At 40.4% G+C, this 22,518-nt stretch overlaps 1 protein-coding gene across 1 annotated transcript in view; it reads left to right on the top strand.

Annotated features, from left to right (window-relative positions):
* The window catches only part of SIL1 (SIL1 nucleotide exchange factor), a 696,897-nt gene that overhangs the window by 291,921 nt on the left and 382,458 nt on the right, over positions 1-22,518 (top strand). The window lies entirely within an intron of this gene.

The raw sequence follows: 22,518 nt of genomic DNA, 5'->3' as shown, positions 1-22,518 counted from the left end.
AACTTGGCTAAGGCATACCTATTTAATTCCTCAGTAATTATATGCTATTCATTTTTTAATGTTTTCAAATTTTCATTTACAATGGAAAACAGTCAAGAAAAGGAAACCATTATGAACGCGTTCACCTATTAAAACAAGAAAACAAATGACATATTTCATAGTTTGATTCAGCTTAATTGTTTAATGTGAAAGGTTGGTAGTTTTAGTGCCATTAATAAAGTTGTGGCTGTGTCCAGTTGCTTTCCACACTTGCCTGTGTCACTGAGACTCTGTTATTAAGAAATCCAAATATCAGAAAAAGATTTAAATTAATTTTAAATTGTGCTGTTTGATATTTAAAGCCCTTTGGGGTACGGAGCCTCAGTATTTGAGAGTTGTATTGCAGCCCTATCAGCCATGTCATAGTTTGAGATCTAGTGATTCAGATAATTTAGCATTGCCCTCCAGTAGAGGATTTTGTTTACTGTGGACGTGGGCTTCTTGTTTCTCAGGTGTTATGCCAGATCTTTAGAATAAACTTCTGAGGAGTTTAAGATGATGTTTTTAATTACCTCTTTTTATAGACCTCTTTCTGACTCCGTCACACGGGGGACTAAAGGTACTTATTTCATATATCAGGTTCTGTATAGTTTCTCTAACCTCCATTGTCACCCAATCACAAGGGGGTGGCATTAGGAGCCGTAATTGAAAACTAATTCCCATAACTACTGCTTTCTGTCCAAAACTGAGTGTCACTTGTATGTGATCTACCTTGTAGGCTAAATGTTAGGTAAAGAGAAGATAGAATCAATAAAAATAAAGACAGAGATAGGTTTAGATAGATAGATACATTTTATTTCTTACCCAAACACAGGTCTTCAAGTTGATACAAATACAGACATCAGATTCTGGGTTTATCTGCACAGCGCCCTGCCGTCTGAGAGAAGCGTTGGGGAGGAGTTCCAAACTAAGGCAAAATCTCCCCTCTTTTATACACAAACCTCTCCATAGAAGTGAATGGTGAGAAACCTTGCTCCTAATCTTTCTCACTTTCTGAGATCATACTTTCCCACGCGATCTGCTATCTGATGTGCCCACCTCCTTCCGTTCTCAGCTACTGCTAATTATCAACATGTTTTGGGAAGCGTTGAGATAACAGTTTCACATCTTCCGGCTGCAATACTTTTCATACTTTTCATACCTTTCATACCATTTCATGAACTCTGTATTACCTCTGTATCATTGTATACCAAAACTAATAAGCTCCATTTTATTCATCTGATCTTTCATTACAGGTGCTGATTTAAATTAAAAGTTGTACCAGTTTGTATCAGGACTCATTGTTCAGACCTGCTTTTTTTCAGATTCTCAAATATTAATTCACTTGCTTGCTGTTTGGCCTAGTCAGTATTTTTTCCAGTTGTTCTAGGCTGCATAGCTTTGGCCATCACTATTCCAGTGGTAGCCTTAAAGCTAGGCCATATATTAACATTCCCCTCTTCACCCTATCCCATAGGGTGACACCAGGGTTAACGTACCTTGGTACCATCCATTCCAGAAGGTATTCTATGAGGCCATAAAATTATCTGAGTCTTAAGATCAACTGGTACAATTTGTTTAGTTTTCGGTTGAGACTTACTCAAACCTGTAGCGAGAAATGTTTTTATGAATGGGACTAATCCATGAGCTCATTTACAAAATCCCATGAAATATAGGTATGCGGGTAATAGCAATTTCAGGTGGATCATACTAATAAACACTTTCAGGTCTTTCTATGGCTTCTATTGTATCTGTAGCATAGTGCATGGGGAGATAATCCAATGTATCTGTCTCAGTGGTCCTTGGAAGGAATAATGGTTTTGATTAAGCATTGTTATGGGCTCAACAAATAGTACTCTGATTGCAGGCTGTTTAAGGTTGTAGGTATTCAGAATCCTTAAACAGGTCGGGATTCCTGGACCTTACTAGTACTCATCATTGGCATCCAATCATGAGCTCTAATAAGTGGATAGCAAGTATGAGGTTGCCTCATACAGCAAAAATGGTCAATCCTAGGAAAATTTATATTAACCAAGGTCATGCATGGATCTTGACATATGCATAATGACCTGGAAGTATGGGAAGCATTGTATATATCCGTTACCCCTCTTGGAGCTTAGTCAAACCTACAGAAAGACATGCAGCTCAAGTAAGCCTACACCAAAGTTAAACAATTGCATAACAGGTTGATACTAACAGAGTTTACACCTACATTATGATATCAGAGCCAGTATTAGGGTTTGATGTTACCCTTGTATCCGAGCAATATCGACTTCAATTTAAATTACATAAACAGAAATAACGGGGAAACTCGTGGAAAAACAATTAGAACAATTAAAGGAAATAATAGGAAAATAAAAATAAAACCTTTTCAATATCTAGACAGGATTATTGCTAAACTGAAAATAAAACATAATATGAATCTATAATGTCCATAAACAGCAACAGTAGTTCTCAAATTAAGTATCAGTTCAAAAGTTTCTTTCATCGAACATGGTCGAGACGGTGGAAGCGTTGAAGAATCTGGACGGAGTTCTGGAAGATCCAACAGGGCTGGGTTTTCAGGCTGGCTTGCTGAAGGAAGTTGCCGGTCTTGAGATGGTTAGGCTCGTAACATCTGGTTCTGCGGCGGAGTAAACACGTATATCTTTCACATGGACCCAAGACTTGTGGTCCAGTAGTTTGCAAGGTGTAAAGGTCATTGCCACAACCTTGGGGGATCTAACATCATTTGGGCCAGGATAGATTTTGAAGACGTACTTGCGGTGTACAAACTTGGATCTTTCCATGTCTTTATTCTAGGCATGCACAATCATAATTAGTCCATGAAGAGTCAGAGGTTGGTAAAGGAATAAGCAAAGTAACTGTATGCCTGAATGATACATTGCTATATCTTAGTGGGCATAATCAGTGTGAATTGAATAGACATGAAAGACAATGTCAACATGGAGAAAACAGTGCTAATTAGGTGTAAAAGCAAAAGGGAAACCAGAAGGGTTCAATAATGAAAAGCCAATTTACATAAATGCAAGACAGATTGGTAATTATTACAATGGCATGATCAAATAACAATGGTAAAGTATATGGAACAAAAGAGAAGATTAAAAAAAACAATTAGAATTTAGAGATGATGGTAAATGTTCAACTATTGATGTATGGAGGGCAATGCATCGCAATCTATCGCCAATAGATATGGAATCTTCACCTACGATGACTACCATTCACCAAGGGTTGAGCCCTCAGCTGCAGGAGGCCAGCAGGACTTACGAGTTAGATGATTCAGAAAGAAGGGTAGAGGCCAAAGCTTTGTGTAACTCCAGCAAGTGGAGAGCCTATCTCTTTTGCTCATGGACCAATTGATGCATCTGTCGAAACTCACGCTGAATAATGTCTCGTTTCTCACACCAGGTAATGTTGGGGTCTGTGCATCTGTCTTTTAATTTAGCGATTCTTTGCTGCAACATAGCCTTCAGATCAGATACATTATCGGGTAGCTCTTCTTTGCTAGCAGTCGTCTCCTCCATCTGGGGAAAGGCAAAACTTAAACAGACCAGTAGTGCAATTTATGTGGTTAAGTTATTGAAAGAAGTCAGAATGCAAGGAGGAGGGTCGTGGGTATAAATGGGGGCCAGGAAAGAGGCTTGGTAAGAAACAAAGCATCGAGAATGGAAAAAATTAAAAAAATTAAAAAAAGCACCCTGAAGGGTGTAAGATAAAAATAGGCTTAATAATAAAAAAAACAAAATATGATACATCTGAATTGCAGCAAGGCATATTCAGAAGGCAATGCCAGAAAAAGGTTCCTTGAAAAAGACAAATGAAAAAAACATTCAAAAGTGCAGACACCAGTGATTGACCTTCACATAGAGTTTAAGTAACCCTTTTCAATCAGACAAAGAAGTAGGAAGAAGCATATCGCTTCAAGACAAATCCACCACGCGGCAAGAGTTAGTTGAAGCAAGGTGTTAGTTAAATACACAAAGCATGAATTCCAGGACCGTTGCACCCAAATAATCTACACCAGTTTGTCTCACAATCACTCGCAGTGAAAGACAGACAGATAAAAAAGCAATAGTTGGGGTTATTGTGATTACCTGTTGTAAATAGAAAGGAATTAAAAAGTGGAGTGCATAATTTTCCTTATTCATGTCCGAAAGCTTCACCAATTCTCTGTTCAAGAATACTACAAATTGTATGATCAGCGCAAAATGCTCCCCCAAATGGCCAGTTCAAGGGAGTATTTCTCGCGTTTTTTCCATATAACGGATAATGGTTAGTAAATATGTCTTCTTTCTTAGACAAGGAAATAATGAAAAGCTTTCAGATGTCACACATATCATAGAGAGATTTCAAAAATGAAGGCTTTATATTCATAAAAAACTAAAGAAGTAAATGTCACATCAATTTAAACAGCTTAATAGTTAAAGCAGAAAACATTTTAACAATGAGCAATATACAGCTTTTATTTAAAAGGGATCTCGTATAAAGTAAAATGGCATAAATAAGTCAGTTCAGGTATATATATAAAAATAGACATAAATGAATATCCTCTGGGGATCGCTCATCCCTGCAGTTGATAAGAACTCCCCAGAGAAGGTATGCATAAAAGCAAATAATTAACTTGCTGACTTAGTTAGGTCATTTGTATGGTATAATTATACAAATGCAATGAAACCAAGAGAAATATAAATAAAAACATGTCACCTGTAATAGAAACAGAAACATCACACCAATACATATACAGAGAAATGGTTTCTGGATACTAAATGAGGAGCTGAGTATCATGAGTAAGTGTGAATTACAAATCATTATGGACGGGTGGGTAATATTGATCCCTAGGTCTGTGGTCACTGCGGACGGCGTTGATCTGGGTTCACAAAGGGAATGACTGCCGTTCTCGCCGTTGATTTCGGCGAATTTGATTTCTAAGTCCATTTTGTGGAGGTAGCGCGCATTCCCGTGCATAATGACCGTATTGCTGACAGCGATAGCACTGGACATCTGGAAAGCGACCAGGACTAGGCCGGGAACGGTAGTCTCTAGGTCGTCTATTAGTGTCGGGGGGGCCTTTTTCAGGTTGAGACCGGCGGCCATGATTATCAGGGTAATCATTCCTACAGTCTTGGAGATGTGAGTTATTTAGCGAGGGGAGGTCATTCGGTCGCCTGCGGTCTCTCTGTGACTGTCGTATCTGCATCCGGGAGACACGTAGTGATGGGGAGTCCAAAGGAGGTTGACAGTATTGACTATGAGGAAAGTGCCAGCACGGACATTCCATGGCGTAATGCCCTAATTGGAAACAACGGTTGCACTGTACTTCAGTTCGGTGGCTGGGAGTAGGCTGAGAGCGATAGTCCCGGCACTGATTGTTAGCACTAGGACCATTGAATTTATGTGGAATGGGTGAATCGGCTCTTGCAGGGGGCCGTCTACTAGGCCGCGGATTAGGATGGGCCTCACCAGGTATCAATAACGATGTCAGATCGACAGTGTCTGGGATCACGTGATCAGTGATAGTCGATACCCATCTACTGAGGATCTGATAGTGGAGATGACGGGTGGAATCGGGTGTGTATGTGTAAATAAAGTCGAATAACCTTTGCAGAGTTTTGGTATTAAAGGTGCCTTTACGGGGCCACGAGAGTCCAGGCTGAAACTTATTCCAGGAATGCCATATTTGGCAAAACTTTATAAGGTTTATGCGGTCTCCTGGGAAGTGATTTATCACTCTTTCAAGAGGCAGCATAATGAATTGGGTACCAGAACTCTGGTATGATAGAACACCGATATCTGGGTTGTGTCAAATAATATTGGCAAATTTAGTCTTATAAAACACTTATATCACTACTATCTGTTACTATAAGTATATCCAAGGGGGCCAGATATACCAGTTACGCAAAATCAAACACCTCACTAGAGGACACCTTAAAACAGGTGTATATTCCAAAATCTATATTTTTAGTTACTGTCACCCCAACCACGGTTAACCTGCCTATGGCAGATATTAGTCCCAATATGGGGTGTTTTACCGCAATTCCAGCTAGTACCAGTAATTGTCAATTGTTCTAACGTATTGCAAGATATAGAAATATAAAAGGTATAGAGTATAGGGAATTGGAGTAAAAATTTCCCAATTTTAAATTACAAAATGTAAACAAGGACCTGGCAATAATCTCCAGCCTGGAACAGCAGAGCTTGGCATCAAGTCTGTATATGTACGTATATGAGGGACGGACTGTATGGCACCTCAAGGGCGGCAGCCGATTCTGAAGGCTTTAAGGATCCAGCTGCGAAATAAAATAAAGTGTACATATTATATAGTAAAACTGGGCCTACCTAATTGGTAATGTAAGGCAGAAAATAAACTGTAAAGTTATGTTGGGAGCTGTGTATGGAAACAAAATATAGATAGTAAACAAGACATGATACTTCTATATACTATAATACATCACCCAATATATATAATGACGGAACCTGGTAAGCAAGTGGTCTAAAAATAAGCTCCAGACCTGTAACATGCTATAGGAAAAAAAAATGAACTAGATTAATAATAATATATATTGACCAGATCTAGAACCTGGTACAAGGTCAGTGGTTCAAAAAGCCGCTTCAGGGATAACAAGGAGACCTAGAAATGATAATGTGCTAACAGGTTACAAAAACATGCGATGATTATCCTGATAGTAGAACATGCAGAGATATAACACATTCATACTCCAACATAGGGACCCAAAATAAAAATTACCAATTGGCGAAAAGCTCAACGCTTTAACCGCAAGTGACATTAGGAGAAAGCAAGACAAAAACTGCAAACAGAAATGCAACTAAAGAGTGGGTGTATAAGTGAATAAATACCTAGTGTCAGCTATTATATATTTATACTACTCTACCCCTAATTAATGAAAACTACTCCCCAGAGTGTGCTTCTAAAGGCATAAAGAAACCCGGTTTCCCAGCCTACCAAGAACTATCCCGTATACGTGGCAGAGCCCCCAAAAAGGGACATTGCAAACACTCCCAAAAAGGACTCAAGAAACCAGCGAATAAGGTGTCATGAGTCGAAGAGCAGCGGTCCAATGGGTTTTCGCTGACTAGTGAACTTCTCGTGTACGTTTGAACTTCTCGTGTACGACTAATCACCCCAAAGGACCTGTAGTTTGAGAACTTCTCGTGTACAACAACCCACTCAAATTTTTATGGTTAGGGAACATCTCGTATACGAATAACCAAACTACAACATTGGAAAGTTAGGAAACTTCTCGTGTAAAAGCTAACCATCCAAAAATATTGAATGCCCGAGTCAACCTATACACAATCGCAACGAAAGTCGTTAGACGTCTCTTTATTAACCCCGCGGTCATCTATACAAGTAACTCATAGGTGGGCAATACTGCCAAAACTGCAGGCCACTCCTAAAATGGAATGGAAGTCTGCTTCTACTAATTGAGATACCGTCATCCATTGAAGGATCACCTCCAATGGGTGTAAGCCCCAGGCATCGATATCAAACCCAATAGTTATAGCGTGACACTGGTATATAAGAAAAGTATAGTATGTCCCAGGGAAAAGCCCCTGAAAATTACTATAGAAGTGATAGTAAAAATAGAGAGAAAAACGAAATATTTTCCAGCCAACAAGCCAGTGAAAGGAAACACCGATTTCAACAAAAGGCAAGAAAATGTATTTTAACAAAGACATTATAACATGTGTAGTCGGGAGTTATAGCCCTAGAATAAATGAAATAAAGTTAAATACATATTAAATGCTTTTGGGGCGGGTACTGGATAGGTTGGAAGTAGCATCTAAACGGGAAAACATAAGAGAAGCATGTAATTCAATAAATTGTCAAACAGGACGCCAAAATCGTGGTGCAAAGATGACAAGTTAATACCTATAAATATGACAAATTACACTCAGAAAAGGAACATAATAAATAAAATAAACCCGAATGCAATGGCAGGAAGCTTTTGTGGCTAAACAGGTGAAAGGGGAAAAAAACAAATTAAAACATGTGATTCTTACACCAAGAACTTCTAATGATTCGGCATAAAACATACATACTAGTCAGTGACTGAAATGATATGTCCAAATGATGACAAACAGAACAGCTGCAGCATTAGAAGGAAAGATAAGGCAGGGTTATAAAGAACCAACATCTTCTCAACCAAAAAGGTAAAACTTATTTTATATGCATATCTATTAAGGTAAAAGTAAAGGAATGCTTCTATATAGTACATAATACTTCTACTATCATATAAGTTATACAAGGGATTATCTAGCTCTTAATGTAACAATAAACCACTGTAATTTTATGTGACTTTCTGTGTTGGATCCCGGTTTACAATGCTGTCGAGTAAAAACAGAAAACTTTTTATAAAGACTTACACAATTTAATACATTATAGAACCATATTATTTAAAAGTGATTGTCATTCTTAGAACGTGGAAATATTCATCAAGAAATATTATAACCTAGCTCATTATTACAAGTGTTTAAAATAAGCCAGGACGAAAATCACAATGCAAGCGAGGAAGTGTAGTATTTCTTGTAGATAACGTTATAATATAGTCCTTAAAATGGGACTTAAATATGAGGACAATTTATAATTCTGACAATCTATAATACTGTTCAAAAATCAATGTTTCCTGAAGATAAGCAGGCTTGTATTAAACTAACACGATAGTACGGTGCTGGGGCTGTAACTTATATTTCTTTTAAACGAGTACACCATTAAAATAGAGTACAAGAAACTAGAACCAGAGTATCGGAGATCCAAAGCATACGAGAATCTTATCTAGAGGGTAACATTGTGGTTAAAAGACTGCTTCTGGGAAGTAAAACTTTTAATATGATTTAGCAGTAATCCTGTAGAGAGTTTAAGAAGAACCAGAACATCAAAGAGGTTTACAGAAAATTGTTATAAGGATTTAATGTTGACGTGGATGTTATAGGAAAAGGAGAATAAAAACCAGAAGGGAAGTGTGCTTCCTGTGCTTAATTTGAGTTTACTGCTCACTGCAAGCATTGGACATTACGGCTATTGAAAATAGGACTATACAGCACACCGTAAGTTTAATTTTTCATATAAAAAGTTTATGCTGGTATAAATAATCAGGATATATCTAATCAAACATATTGGAGTTAAGGAACCAGGGAGTTGATGTTTGAAGAAGTATAACAATTCTAACTACATTGCTACTTTAATTGCTCAGATAGACCGCCGTAATCATTATGTGTTCATATGAAAGCTGAAACTGTCAATTCTACACTTAATACGACAGCTCCTTTAAGGCAAAAATTTCTAATGTCTTCTACTGTGTTTTTTAAAATAACGGCAATCTAAATTTCATTACTACCAGCATATTGCTTGATTCTGTTAAGTAAGGGTTAATTTTTAGTTTCCGGACTAAGGCTTCCTAGAAGCATTGTAATGTGATCACAGGAAACCACACTAGGACAAAGAAGGAGAAAGCTGGTTTTTTTAAAGGGGAAAGTCAAGTAATGTATGTTTGAAGGAAAGATACCCTTTTAAAACTTTGTAACCACATGGTGTGGTCTATCAAACTGTCACTTGCAGCACAAAAAGAAAGAAAAACCTGTCTCGGGGCTAAAATCACGGCTCAGAGACAGAATGAGAAAGCATTAGAGTCTCAGACGGTCTATTGTTTAAGGGAAATGAGATAAAAGAGAAAGAAACGCTCAAAAGTCAAAGCAATATGAGCAGAAAATTTTGGAGAGTGGGGGACAACGTCCTAATAAAATGACACAAAAGAGGAGGGAAAAAAGTATGCCCTGATAAAAGGAGAATGCAGAGTAAGACTAAGATGCAGTGCCATAATTTTAAAAGTGAAAGCAGAAATACATCCGTACAATCTTACATGCTCAGAGGTGCACGTATAACGGACTTGGCAGCATGAGGCATGAAAAGATAAGTCATTTTACAATTATGAGGGGAAACCGGAGTTGAAAGACATGAGAGAGAGTTAGTTAGACGGATTTTAGGAACAATACAGTTGACAGAGGATAGACAGTGAGAGGTTAAAAAGAATACCTGTGTAAATGACTGTTTAACTTGTACCACTTCAGCATAGAACAGGGACAAAAAATGAACGGAAAAGGGGAAAAAAAAAAAATAATCACTTTCTTAGCTTTTAAAAGTGAACTGTAGAGCCTCCTCTGCCAAAGCAGTGCTGGACTGATAAGGCAGCTAAAGTGGGCAAGCTTCCCAGATTCTCATGTCCTTGAGATAGTGAACTACAGCACTTGTTAGGGAAAACCTTTAAAAGCTACCGAAAGAAATGGCAGTTTCGGAAGCCTGGATAAGGATATTAAAAAATGTGAGAAAAAGGGGTTTAGAACTTACAACTCTTCGGGCAAGTTTAAATAGATTTACAAAGGCAGATTCGAAGCCCAAGAGGGAGTATATATTTGCTAGTAATGTAATAAACTTTGTTCCGGAAAGAGAATCAAACCTCACAGCACATGGGACTGAGAAGGAAAAAGAAAAGTTTTCTAGGAAATCAAAAAATAATAATAAAAAAAAATGATTTCTGGTTTGCACAAGAAGCCAAAAAGGTGTATGTAAGGTATTAAGTTACCCCAATTGGTACCGTGCGGGCCACACCCTTATAAATTTTACACGGACCGCAGACATATAGTGTAGGAGTCGGTAGAGCACCAGAGAGGAGGGCAGGGAGGATTATTGTGGCAGAAAAAGGGGGACAAGAACAAAATGTTGTGGAGGAAGGGATTCAGATTGGACTTAAGGAAAGAAAAATGGCTATGGGGGTGGGGTGAGAGCACAGGACTGAACAGCTGTAAAAAAGAGCAATCAGTTGAACCACGCAGTAAATAATAAAGATTTTGACAGGTGGAAATGAGAAATAAGAAAAGCAGAGACGGCAGACAGAGTGCAAAGACACACACAAAGATGCAAAAGGAAAAAGAACGGAATAAGAGATACTACGCAGTTATTCATGCTGCACTATGAAAAAGAGCCGAGAAAAGTGTGGACAGGAAGGGGGGTGTGTCTGGGCTGAGTGGTTAGAGAGAAAGCATAGTTCAGAAGACTGAAGGAACTGATTAGATAAGAGGAAAACAGCAGTTGGACGACGGTAAGCAGCTACAAAGCTGAACACCGTAATTACTGTTTCCAATAGGAAAAAAATGAGGAGGAATAATAAAAGGGACAGTCCCGAGACGTAAAAAGAATCTCGTGGATAACTGTCGCACACACAGAGTGAAGGCAATAGCAGATGTGAAAAGGTGGGGGCTGTCAGTTTTGAGGAGTGGTTATAAGAACAGAGAAACCAGAAGGATTTTAGAGGAGAGCAATCTGAAAGCGTGCTGTTCTCCTAGAGTAAAGGAAATTCCCTCGATACGGGAACATACAGAAGAGAAAAGAGCAGGATTAGACCCAGGGGACTAATAGGAGAGATAGGTAGAAGAAGTTAGGATGAAGGAGAAAAGGAAAAGGGATTGGGGAGGAAAATAAGGTCGACAGAAGAAGAAAGAACAGAATACATAGTGAGAACAAGGGGACAGGGATTTGAAAAGGAGGGATTAAGACAGAACACAGGGTGGGATTGGAAGCAGAAAATGCGCAATCTCTAAGGATTGTTAAGCGAGAATTGCTAGCATAAAGACCAATCCAAAGATTTTGAACATTGAAATAAGCTTACAGCAAAACCCAAATCGCAGTCGCCTGGATTCGTTGTTATGCTTCATTCACACAACAAGCACACTCTTGCGCACATCACGCAAATCAAAGAGATGGACAGGATAGAAGAAATTTAGGGAAGCAGGTGTGTTAGTTCAGCACAGGGCATGAAGACAGCAAGAAGGTAAAAGAATATGTAAGATAGGGGTCAGAAAAAGTGTGCAAGTGTAGTGCTAAAGAAGGGAACCTGCAAAGAACAAAGGGAGAAGACATAAAAAATAGAAAGACAGGGGTAAGAACAAGAAAATTGGACAGAACAATAGTGCCCAATACCCCTAAAGTGGGCAGTGTCCGTGATAGGGAGAAGGAGAAAAAGGAAGAGGAACAAAATGAAGGAATAACAGCAGGGAAAGATAAGAGAAAGAAAACATAGAACCTTTGAACGCACAAAATTAAGTATCCCCTCTTGCGTTCAAAAGAAGATAAAGAAGGAGAGCGAGTACTGTCAGCGTTCGGGGCTCACCACTGTTTTTAATTACCTCTTTTTATAGACCTCTTTCTGACTCCGTCACACGGGGGACTAAAGGTACTTATTTCATATATCAGGTTCTGTATAGTTTCTCTAACCTCCATTGTCACCCAATCACAAGGGGGTGGCATTAGGAGCCGTAATTGAAAACTAATTCCCATAACTACTGCTTTCTGTCCAAAACTGAGTGTCACTTGTATGTGATCTACCTTGTAGGCTAAATGTTAGGTAAAGAGAAGATAGAATCAATAAAAATAAAGACAGAGATAGGTTTAGATAGATAGATACATTTTATTTCTTACCCAAACACAGGTCTTCAAGTTGATACAAATACAGACATCAGATTCTGGGTTTATCTGCACAGCGCCCTGCCGTCTGAGAGAAGCGTTGGGGAGGAGTTCCAAACTAAGGCAAAATCTCCCCTCTTTTATACACAAACCTCTCCATAGAAGTGAATGGTGAGAAACCTTGCTCCTAATCTTTCTCACTTTCTGAGATCATACTTTCCCACGCGATCTGCTATCTGATGTGCCCACCTCCTTCCGTTCTCAGCTACTGCTAATTATCAACATGTTTTGGGAAGCGTTGAGATAACAGTTTCACATCTTCCGGCTGCAATACTTTTCATACTTTTCATACCTTTCATACCATTTCATGAACTCTGTATTACCTCTGTATCATTGTATACCAAAACTAATAAGCTCCATTTTATTCATCTGATCTTTCATTACAGGTGCTGATTTAAATTAAAAGTTGTACCAGTTTGTATCAGGACTCATTGTTCAGACCTGCTTTTTTTCAGATTCTCAAATATTAATTCACTTGCTTGCTGTTTGGCCTAGTCAGTATTTTTTCCAGTTGTTCTAGGCTGCATAGCTTTGGCCATCACTATTCCAGTGATAGCCTTAAAGCTAGGCCATATATTAACATTGATTAGGAATTACACTTGTTCTCTCTCACATGGACTATCACCCTCAACAAATTCTCCTCCCTACACCCACGTGTTCCAGTATGGTTGTTCCGTTATGATCTTCTACCTACTATGTATATAGCCTTCTGCAGTATCACAAATGGACACTGACAGATTGCAACCTGTTCAAATTATTGAAACCTTGTTACAATCCCTCTTTGTAAGCCACATTAACCAGATTCCTCTGCATAATATGGGGTATAAATGTCATTATAAATAAATACATTATAACGCCTTCTATCTAGGTCTTTCATCAAAACTAATGTCTAAACTCCGACTTACAGTGGGGCATTTTTTTGAAAGTATATTGTATGTCACCACACCTGTTTTGGATTTTGTAGTAAACTCCAACTTATCCAGAACACATCAGCCCGCTTGATCTTCAGACTGAGAAAATTTGACAGAGTCACGCCCTGCTTGAAACAATTGCACTGACTCTCCATGTAGAAGAGAGTGCTATTCAAAACTACTTGTTTATTATTCCAAGTTATATATGGATCAGCTTCAGAAATGCTGATTAACATTTTCAAAGATTTCATATCTGGCCACTCTGCACGACCTACAACACCTATTAATATTCTGCTCCCCAAGTGCAAAGAAGGTATGATAATTCAAACACTTTAACCCTTTATTCTCTTTTATGGCCATTCCATTATGGAACTCTACCGATCACAGTACGCCTTGAACTCTCTTTCTCCACCATTAGGAAGAAACTAAAAACCTTCCTATTCAACAACTGGAAATTGAGAACTCTTCTGTGTGTTAGGAAGTCGGAAAAGGGGGGGGGGGGGTTGCAGAGGAGATCTAAATTGGACTGTTTAGATATGGCTTGTGTTTAATTTTTACTGTTGTTACTGTTTATACTCTGCACTGTATGGTCTTTGGCTGAAAGTTGTGTGTATAAGACATAGTATTAAATTAAATATTGTTTATGTAAAATTTTCTATCGCCTTAGTTGAAAAAAACAAAGTCAAGACAGTGTACAATCTAAACATAGAAGGAAATAGGAAAGGAACTCTGTATTGATAGAAGGGAAAACATTCACTCAAAAGAGAACAAAAAAGGAAAGGACATTTAAGGATCAAAATATGTGTACCGGAGTGGAAAAGAGAAAAAAAAGGTATATATGATTGAGATATTTAAATACCCAAAATGAATGAATGTGAAGCTCAAAAATGAAAGAGTCGGGAACAATATCAGAAAATATTTTCTCTCAGAAAGGTGGTGGATGCCTGGAGTGTTCTTCCAGAAGAGGCGATGAAGAGAAAAACACTAATAGAATTTAAGAAAAGTTTGAGATAAATGCAGAAGATCCCTACTGTGATGAAGTTGCAAATTAAAACCTGTGATAACCTGAATTGAGTGGCAGGTCATCCTATCTTAGCAGAGGTATGACTACATTGGCTTCCAAGAAGGTCATTTAAATAACATGCATAAAGCAATGGTTGCAACCTGAAAAGCAGTGTGGTATGAATGTATTATGTCTCCAGTGAAGCTATCTGGATTTTTGGAATGCTTGGGAAAGCTTAATTGGAAGATGAGACAGAAGAGGCATTGGTGTCAGGTTGCATCTGGGAATTTTATATACATTAAAAACAGTGTAACACATATTGGTTGGAGGGACCCAGCAACCTGACTTCTGCTCCTATGCCCACCCTCCTTAGTTGCTGATGCAGTGTGGGGCAAAATGTTGGTTGTGCCATGGCCCCGGTAGCCTGCCTTATTCTGTTGCCTTTGCATGTCTACCAAAAAATGACGGGTCACAAGTAGGGTTGCCAACTGCATCCAGATTCGCCTGCCAGGGTTGATCCAGTCCTGTGCTTACCCCAATGTATGCTGGGACTTGTAGTTTTGCTTTTCTTAGGGAATCCAATGGACAAATCAGAACCACAAGTCCCTGCATGCAATAGGGTAAGCCCAGGACTGGATCAACCCTGTCAGATGAATTAGGATCTAGTTGACAACCCTAGTCACAAGCAGACAGAATGGATAAGCCATGTTCTTTTCGTCATCTGCCATCATTTACCATGTTACTATAGAATGCTAAAAGGAAATTTCAAAACCATCCAGGAACATCTTTGATGTTAAAATGATGGCTGAATTCAATACATTTAAATGTGAAAAATAAAGTTTTGACGTAGGTTTCTCTGTCCTTCTGTGGGCTTTTCCTCAATTTCCTATTTGTCCTGCGACCTTTGGATAATGGCACCTACCAGACAGGTCTTAACAAAAATCTTGGTTTCCCATCATACTATAAACCATAAAATTATACTGCTTTGTCACCCTCTTATCACCCACCAATCTTTCTGTTTCTCTCCCCCCCCCCCCCCCCCCCCCACAAGACTGTCATTAGAATGCTTTTATGTTTCACATATATATTCTGAAAAAGTCCATAGTCTGTTATTGAGATGGGCATGGGGGAAGCTACTTCTTGCCCCGGGATTGGTAGCATGGAATATTGCTACTAATTTGGGTTTCTGCCAGGTACTTGTGACCTGGATTGGCCACTGTTGGAAGCAGGATACTGGGCTAGATGGACCATTGGTGTGACCCAGTATAGCTATTCTTATGTTCTTATCATTTGCTCATTTCTGATCTGAAGAAGAAAATGTTACCTTCGAAAGCAAATCAAAAAAGTATTGTTAGTCCAATAAAAAAGGTATTATCTTCTTTTTGTCTCTTTGTTTTATTTCTATATTACTACATACATTTTCTTCATTTGGCTTCTCATATCTTTTCCATTTGCTGTTCTGTGTGTGAATGGAACTTCTGTTGTTGTGGTCTAGCAAACTTTTGTTTATAGCATTTTGTGATTCTGGTTTCTTTTTGCTATGCTTTTGTTGCTGGCATTTGTATATTTACCAGATGTACTTATGTAGACATCTTATATTTGCTATGTTATTTTACTTCTAGTCCTATTAGGTTTAATTTAACTTGTGTAGAGGAAACTGTGAAATTACATTTCTTCATTTGCCAGACTTCAAAGAAGGATGATTCATTTTGAAAACAGAAATTGGTAACATTGACCTGTGCTATTACCATCCTGTATGGCTGCCCCACCAGTAATGAAGAAGGAATACTGTTTCCAGCACATTACAACCACTTCAGCAATATGTTTAGGGATGAAGGAAGCTATTACTGAATCTGATGTACACTAGCTTCTAAGGTTGGCTGCTAAAAGTAGAGAGAAGCTATAAAATACAATAGTAAGGTATATGACAAACTAACCTGGGGAGAAAGGGAAAGGATGGAGACCATTCTTTGTACCTTCTAGAACGTATTTTGAGATGATGTTCATGTTTGGTATCTGAATATCTAAGGAAAGAGCCATTAAATATTGTAGATTTCCCTAGGTAATATAAGGGTGACTGTGGCAACCCTCCCCCCACGAATCATTCCTACTATTTGACACTGAACTGCCCACTAATTCCTGAAGTTTTTGGTAGAAATCCATGGGTTTTTACATATATGAGAGTTTTAATTTTTATGTCTGAGGTTATGTTAGTAACAGAAAAAAGAAAGCTAAAAATTCTGAAAATAGATGTATTTTTGCATAAAGCATTTTACCAGATGCTTGATGTTGATTTTCTTTTATACCATATAAGGTAAATTGACCACAGGTCTAAAATTTGAGGATCTAGGCTATCTAGCTTTGTTTTTGTTTTGTTTTTTTCAACAGCGGTCTAACAGCAGAACATTTCCAGCTGTCTGGAAAAATGCCTTCAGATAGACTTCGATTCAGAAGGTCCAGAAAAATATCTGAAAAAATAGGCAACATTCTTAAATCAATTTAACAGGAATTTTTCTGTCGGGGAAGTAACAGGCCTCCACTTTTGTGTTTAATTCAGAATTTTCCTTTACCTTTGTAACCTTGTCTGGCTGTATAATCCGAAGGCCTATCTTCAACCCTCACTATCACATGTTGTGGCCATGTTGGGATTGGAGCTTACCCTGCCAGAGGGAGCCAGGATCCTTAGACTCCAAGGGCCTTGGACCTTATAGAGATACCATGCTGGAACATCGGGCAAAAGGGAATAGCCCTTCTCTAGTTAGGGGGGGTGGGGGGAATATATTTAGTAATGGACAGGCAGGTTTTTATTTTTTTTCCCTTCGCTGTGTGCACTTCTGGGTACTAGTACTATATCAAAAACATAGAAAAGCTACTCCAGGCCTTAGTGGAAGGCCAACAGCAGCTGCAACAAGTAGTACAGAGGCAATGGGAGCACCAGCAGGTTTCCCAGAGATCTCTAGAAACCCAGCAAAACTCTCTGACCCAAGTGACACAAGCATTGCAGACATCCAAGTTAACAATGCCTTCTACCAATCACAACCAGAATCTGAACTCTACAGAGAGAGAAAGCGAGCTGGGAGTCCCAGGAGGAAAAGAGAAAAGGCTGGATCTGACGACTTGAGGGACAAGAATCACCTTCCAGCCCAGAGTCCTCACGGAAGTGGTCAGAGTGGTGGAAGCCCTTGTTCCCACAAGCACAGTGCACACTACTGTACCTGGCTGTGGGATCCTTACTCCCCCATCTGTTACAGATGTGGGGGAAGAGGTCATATAGCAAAGGATTGCCAAGATCTAGCTGAAGAAGCCATGGATGTGAATGTAGTAGTCGCACACTGTTGCAAGTTTATGGAGGCTTTTCAACCCAAGAGCAGAAACTGTATGTTACAAATCAAGTTAAGACAACCATACCAGGCACTGGTAGATTCTGGCAGTGTCAAGACCCAACTGCAATTGAACTATGAAAGGACTGTGACATTGACATGCATTAATGGTGACCAGAGGCAGTAACCTACAGCTCAATTATCTCTTAAAACACCAATAGGGCAAGCTCAGCTGGAAGTAGCAGTCTTGCCCTAGCTACCCTTCCCAGTTGTTCTGTTTGGGGATTTTCCAAACTTTTGGAGTTGTCTGGACCCAGCAGATCAGTGGCCCAAAGAAGGAGGGGGAGTCTTTCCCTGAGATCTTCCCGCTGGAGGACCCTCAACGTTTGTATACTGGGAGCCTGAAACTGCCTAAACCCCGCTGTCAGCAGTGGTTGGAGAAACTGCATTGCTCTCTGAATTTAGGAGCTGCGGTGGATGGAGATCTGGAGCTAGGGGAATACAGCGATCAGGACACAACAGACTCTTTAGATAGTCTACCCGAATGTAGGTACTGCAGGGAACTCTAAAACAGCTCAGTCAGAGGGTGAGTCCCTTAGAGCAGCACAGGTCAGGATTATAACTGTAGAAGGGGATCCTGTGGGCGACCCTGACCCCTCTAAGGTAACATTCCTGTATTTCATATGTAAAGAATGACTTGTATATGGTGGCCAAGGGGACTCTGGAGGGGGGAAGAAGTAGAACAACAGTCCATCATCCCTACTGTAGGCAGGCCATGTAGTTAACCTGTAGTCAGTCACCTGTTAGGAGGTCATTTAGGGGAGGAGAACAGGTTTTGGTGTGGGTTTTCTGGCTGGGTGTAGTCAAGCAAGTAGCGTTCTTTTGGCAGTCCTGCCCACTGATTAGTCCTGCAAGGATTCCATCTGCCCCTTCCTGAGCCCATGCCCATTGTCAACATCCCATTTGAGAGAGTGGTTATGGACTTTGGGGGGGGGGGGCTACTTGAATGCACCACTCATGCCAAGAAGTATATCCTGTTTATTTTGGATTATGCCACCTGCTACCCAGAAGCCATTGCCCTTCGTAATATGAAAATTACCACCGTGGCCAATGATCTGTGGAAATTTTTCTCCTGCATGGGAATTCCTGACCAAAGCACCACTTCTGTGTCCAGAGTCATGAAGCAAATATGCATCCTGCTCAAATTATGGAACACTTTAATAAGACTCTTGAGCAGATACTGAGGAAGTTTGTGGTCGAAGATGGGAAGAAGTGGGATACTCTGTTCCCACATGTACTGTTTGCTGTCCGGGAGGTGCCCCAGACAGGATTCTCTCCATTTGAACTGTTATATGGTTGAAGATCTAGAGTAATCCTGGATGTGGTTCAGGAAGCCTGAGAAGAGGAACCTAGCCCAAAGAGAAACTTGGCGAATACCTGCTCACCATGCAGGAGAGGCTGAAGAAAGCAGGTGAGGCAGCCAAGCTGTTCTTGGAGAAGGCTCAGCCGGGTCAAGCCTGAGCCTACAGTCAGTAGGCCATGCAGAGAACCTCTTACCCTCCTCAGAAAGCAAATTATTATGCAAATGGCAAGGGCCTTATGAAATAGTAGAGAGGACAGGACCTGTCAATTACAAAGTGGCCCAACCAGACAAGAGGAATAAGGCAAAGATCTTCCACATCAACTTGTTAAAGAAGTGGATCTCAGTGACTGCAACATTTTTCCAAAGGGATGACTTTGGACTGGAGGTTCCAACAGAGTCTAGACTTCCTACAAGTTCTATTTGGGGATCATATTTCTGGAACAGTTTGTCCACCAGAACCAGGATGTGTTTTCTGGAGTGTCAGGTTGGATCCACCTTGCAACTCATGATGTTATCACTGAGTCTGGAGTGATAGTTCAGCAGCAATCCTATCGGATCCCAGAATTCCACCAATAGGCTGTGGTGAAAGAAGTAGCTGAGATCCTGGAACTGGGCATTATCAAGGAGTTGGCTAGTAATTGGTTATCCCCCATTGTGCTGGTGCCAAAGACAGACAGGAAAATCCGGTTATGTATCGATTTCCGGAAGGTGAACACTGTCTATAAAACTGGAAGCTTGCCCAATGCCAAGGGTCAGTGAACTCATTAAGATACTGGGAGGAGCCTAGTTCATCTCTACCCTAGACCTGGCCAAAGGATATTGGCAGGTACTCCTCACTGGCTGCCAAGGAGAAGACAACTTTTTCAATGCCCCAAGGGCTATTCCAGTTCACTGTTTTGCCTTTTGGTCTTCATGGAACTCCCGCCTCCTTTCAGTGCTGTTTTGACTGCCTATTCCAGCCACATGGTGATTATACGGATGCCTACTTGAATGACATTGTCTTCTGCATTAAAGATTAGCAGACCTATCTCATCCAGGTAGAATCAGTACTGGATACTTTATGTTCAGCTGAATTGACAGCAAATCCGAAAAAAGTGCCTCCTGAGAGGACAAGAAGTCCAATACCTGGAGTACTCTGTTGAGAAAGGACATGTGAGACCCCAGGTCTGAAAAGTAGGAGCGATCACCCAGGTGCCAGTATCCCAGACCAAGAAGCAGGTGGGAGCCTTTCTAGGGCTCATTGGATACTACTGACGATTTATCCCAGGGTTTGCTGAGAAGGCATAACCACTAACCCGCCTTCTGCAGAAGAAAGCCCTAGAGAAGGTGTAGTGGACCTTGAAACTGGATTCTGAAGAAGGACATCTGGATTTCAACTGACCCTTTGTGGTGCAGATGAATGCTGGGAGGTTGTGCTCGGGGCCATCCTAGCCCAAGAAGTGAAGGGTGAAGAACACACTGTGGCATTCATTAGCCGCAAGCTGTTTCCTAGAGAGAGGAACTATGCCATGATTGAAAAAGAAGCCCTAGCTGTCAAGTAGGCCTTAGAGACATTTTCAGTATTATCTACTGGGGTGACACTTGTTGCTTGTCTTGGATCATGAACCCTTCAAGTGGGGATTAGTCGCCACAAAGAATTGAACGTATGCATCATGTGATGGTTCCTCAGCCTCCAACCTTTCAGCTACGACATCGGGCGGTCTGGGAGCATGTCTTTGCTGATTTTGTGTCTCAGAAGGTGAACCCTAACATGGCGTGGTTGAACTTCCTAGCAGAGTCAGAACCACGTTAATCCCCATAGTCCTGCCAAAAGAGGAAGTGACCCAGGAGGGGTGGAGTCAGGAGGACAGCTGCCAGGAAGTATAAAAGGCAGGGCCAGACTTGGGTTAAGAGGCCCAGGGAAGGGAGAAGCCACTCTTCAGCATATGCTTTCACTACTTTTGCGTAGCTACCAGAACCTGGCTTAGGTAGACCAAACTTTGACTTTATAACCTTGTCTGGCTATATAATCCGAAGGCTCACCCTCAACCCTCACTCATGCTATCACATCCACAAATCTATATCTGTTACAGTAGTATCAAGCATAAAATATGCTTCCAGCCCCAAAGGTTAAGATGTTTTCAGCTTCATGCAGACTGGGTCAGAAAAATATAAATCAATTTTGGCCAAAGCCAGGGAATTCTCTTTCCCCAATTTCTGATATGAAATATTTTATTTAAACAGAAACAATGGGCCTGATTTATTGTGTGTGTGTGTTTTTAATCCCTGTAGTTATGGGGAAGCTTTTACAAATAGTTAGCATATGTTATCCACAGCTGAGCCTATAGAAATAAAGTGAGCCCTGTTACAGATAACATGCACTAATCATTAGTAAAAGACCCCCACAGAAAAGGAAGCAATGCATTGGTAGATCAGAACCAAAGCCAGTTATTATCCACACCAACACTCACTGGTTGTGATTTATTTAGATAGTTAGGATTTAACTAACCTTATGAAGATTCACCCAAGGTGGAGTTCAGCACATATAGCTTGACCATTATGTTAACAGCATAACAGTAGTAAAATGACTAGACATCTGCATAAAATTAATGAAATAAACTTGAGGATAGACAAATTAAATCATATAATAGCAATAAATATGATACAGCAGGGATTCTCAACCCAGTCCTCAGGACACACCCAGGCAGTCAGGTTTTCAGGATACCCACAATGGATATGCATGAGATAGATTTGCATACAGTAGATGCAGTGCTTTCAGATTTATCTCGTGTATATTCATTGTGGATATCTTGAAAACCAGACTGGTTTGGTGTATCCCAAGTACTGAGTTGAGAACCCCTGTGATACAGTATGATACCCCACTCTTGATGTGCCATCATTGGCCGCCTGTTGAGTATTGAGTATTAAATACAGTACAAACATAGTAACATATCGTAGTAACATTGTAGATGACGGCAGAAAAAGACCTGCACGGTCCATCCAGTCTGCCCAACAAGATAACTCATATGTGCTACTTTTTGTGTATACCCTACTTTGATTTGTACCTGTGCTCTTCAGGGCACAGACCGTATAAGTCTGCCCAGCACTATCCACGCCTCCCAACCACCAGCCCCGCCTCCCAACCACTGGCTCTGGCACAGACCGTATAAGTCTGCCCAGCTCTATCCTCGCCTCCCAACCACCAGCCCCGCCTCCCAACCACCGGCTCTGGCACAGACCGTACAAGTCTGGCCAGCACTATCCCCACCTCCCAACCACCAGTCCCGCTTCCCACCACCGGCTCTGGCACAGACCGTATAAGTCTTCCCAGCACTATCCCCGCCTCTCTACCACCAGCCCCGCCTCCCGATCTTGACTAAGCTCCTGAG

This window comes from Microcaecilia unicolor, chromosome 8, assembly GCF_901765095.1.
Source record: "Microcaecilia unicolor chromosome 8, aMicUni1.1, whole genome shotgun sequence".
NCBI lineage: Eukaryota > Metazoa > Chordata > Amphibia > Gymnophiona > Siphonopidae > Microcaecilia > Microcaecilia unicolor.
This window is presented reverse-complemented; position numbering and strand designations above follow the sequence as displayed.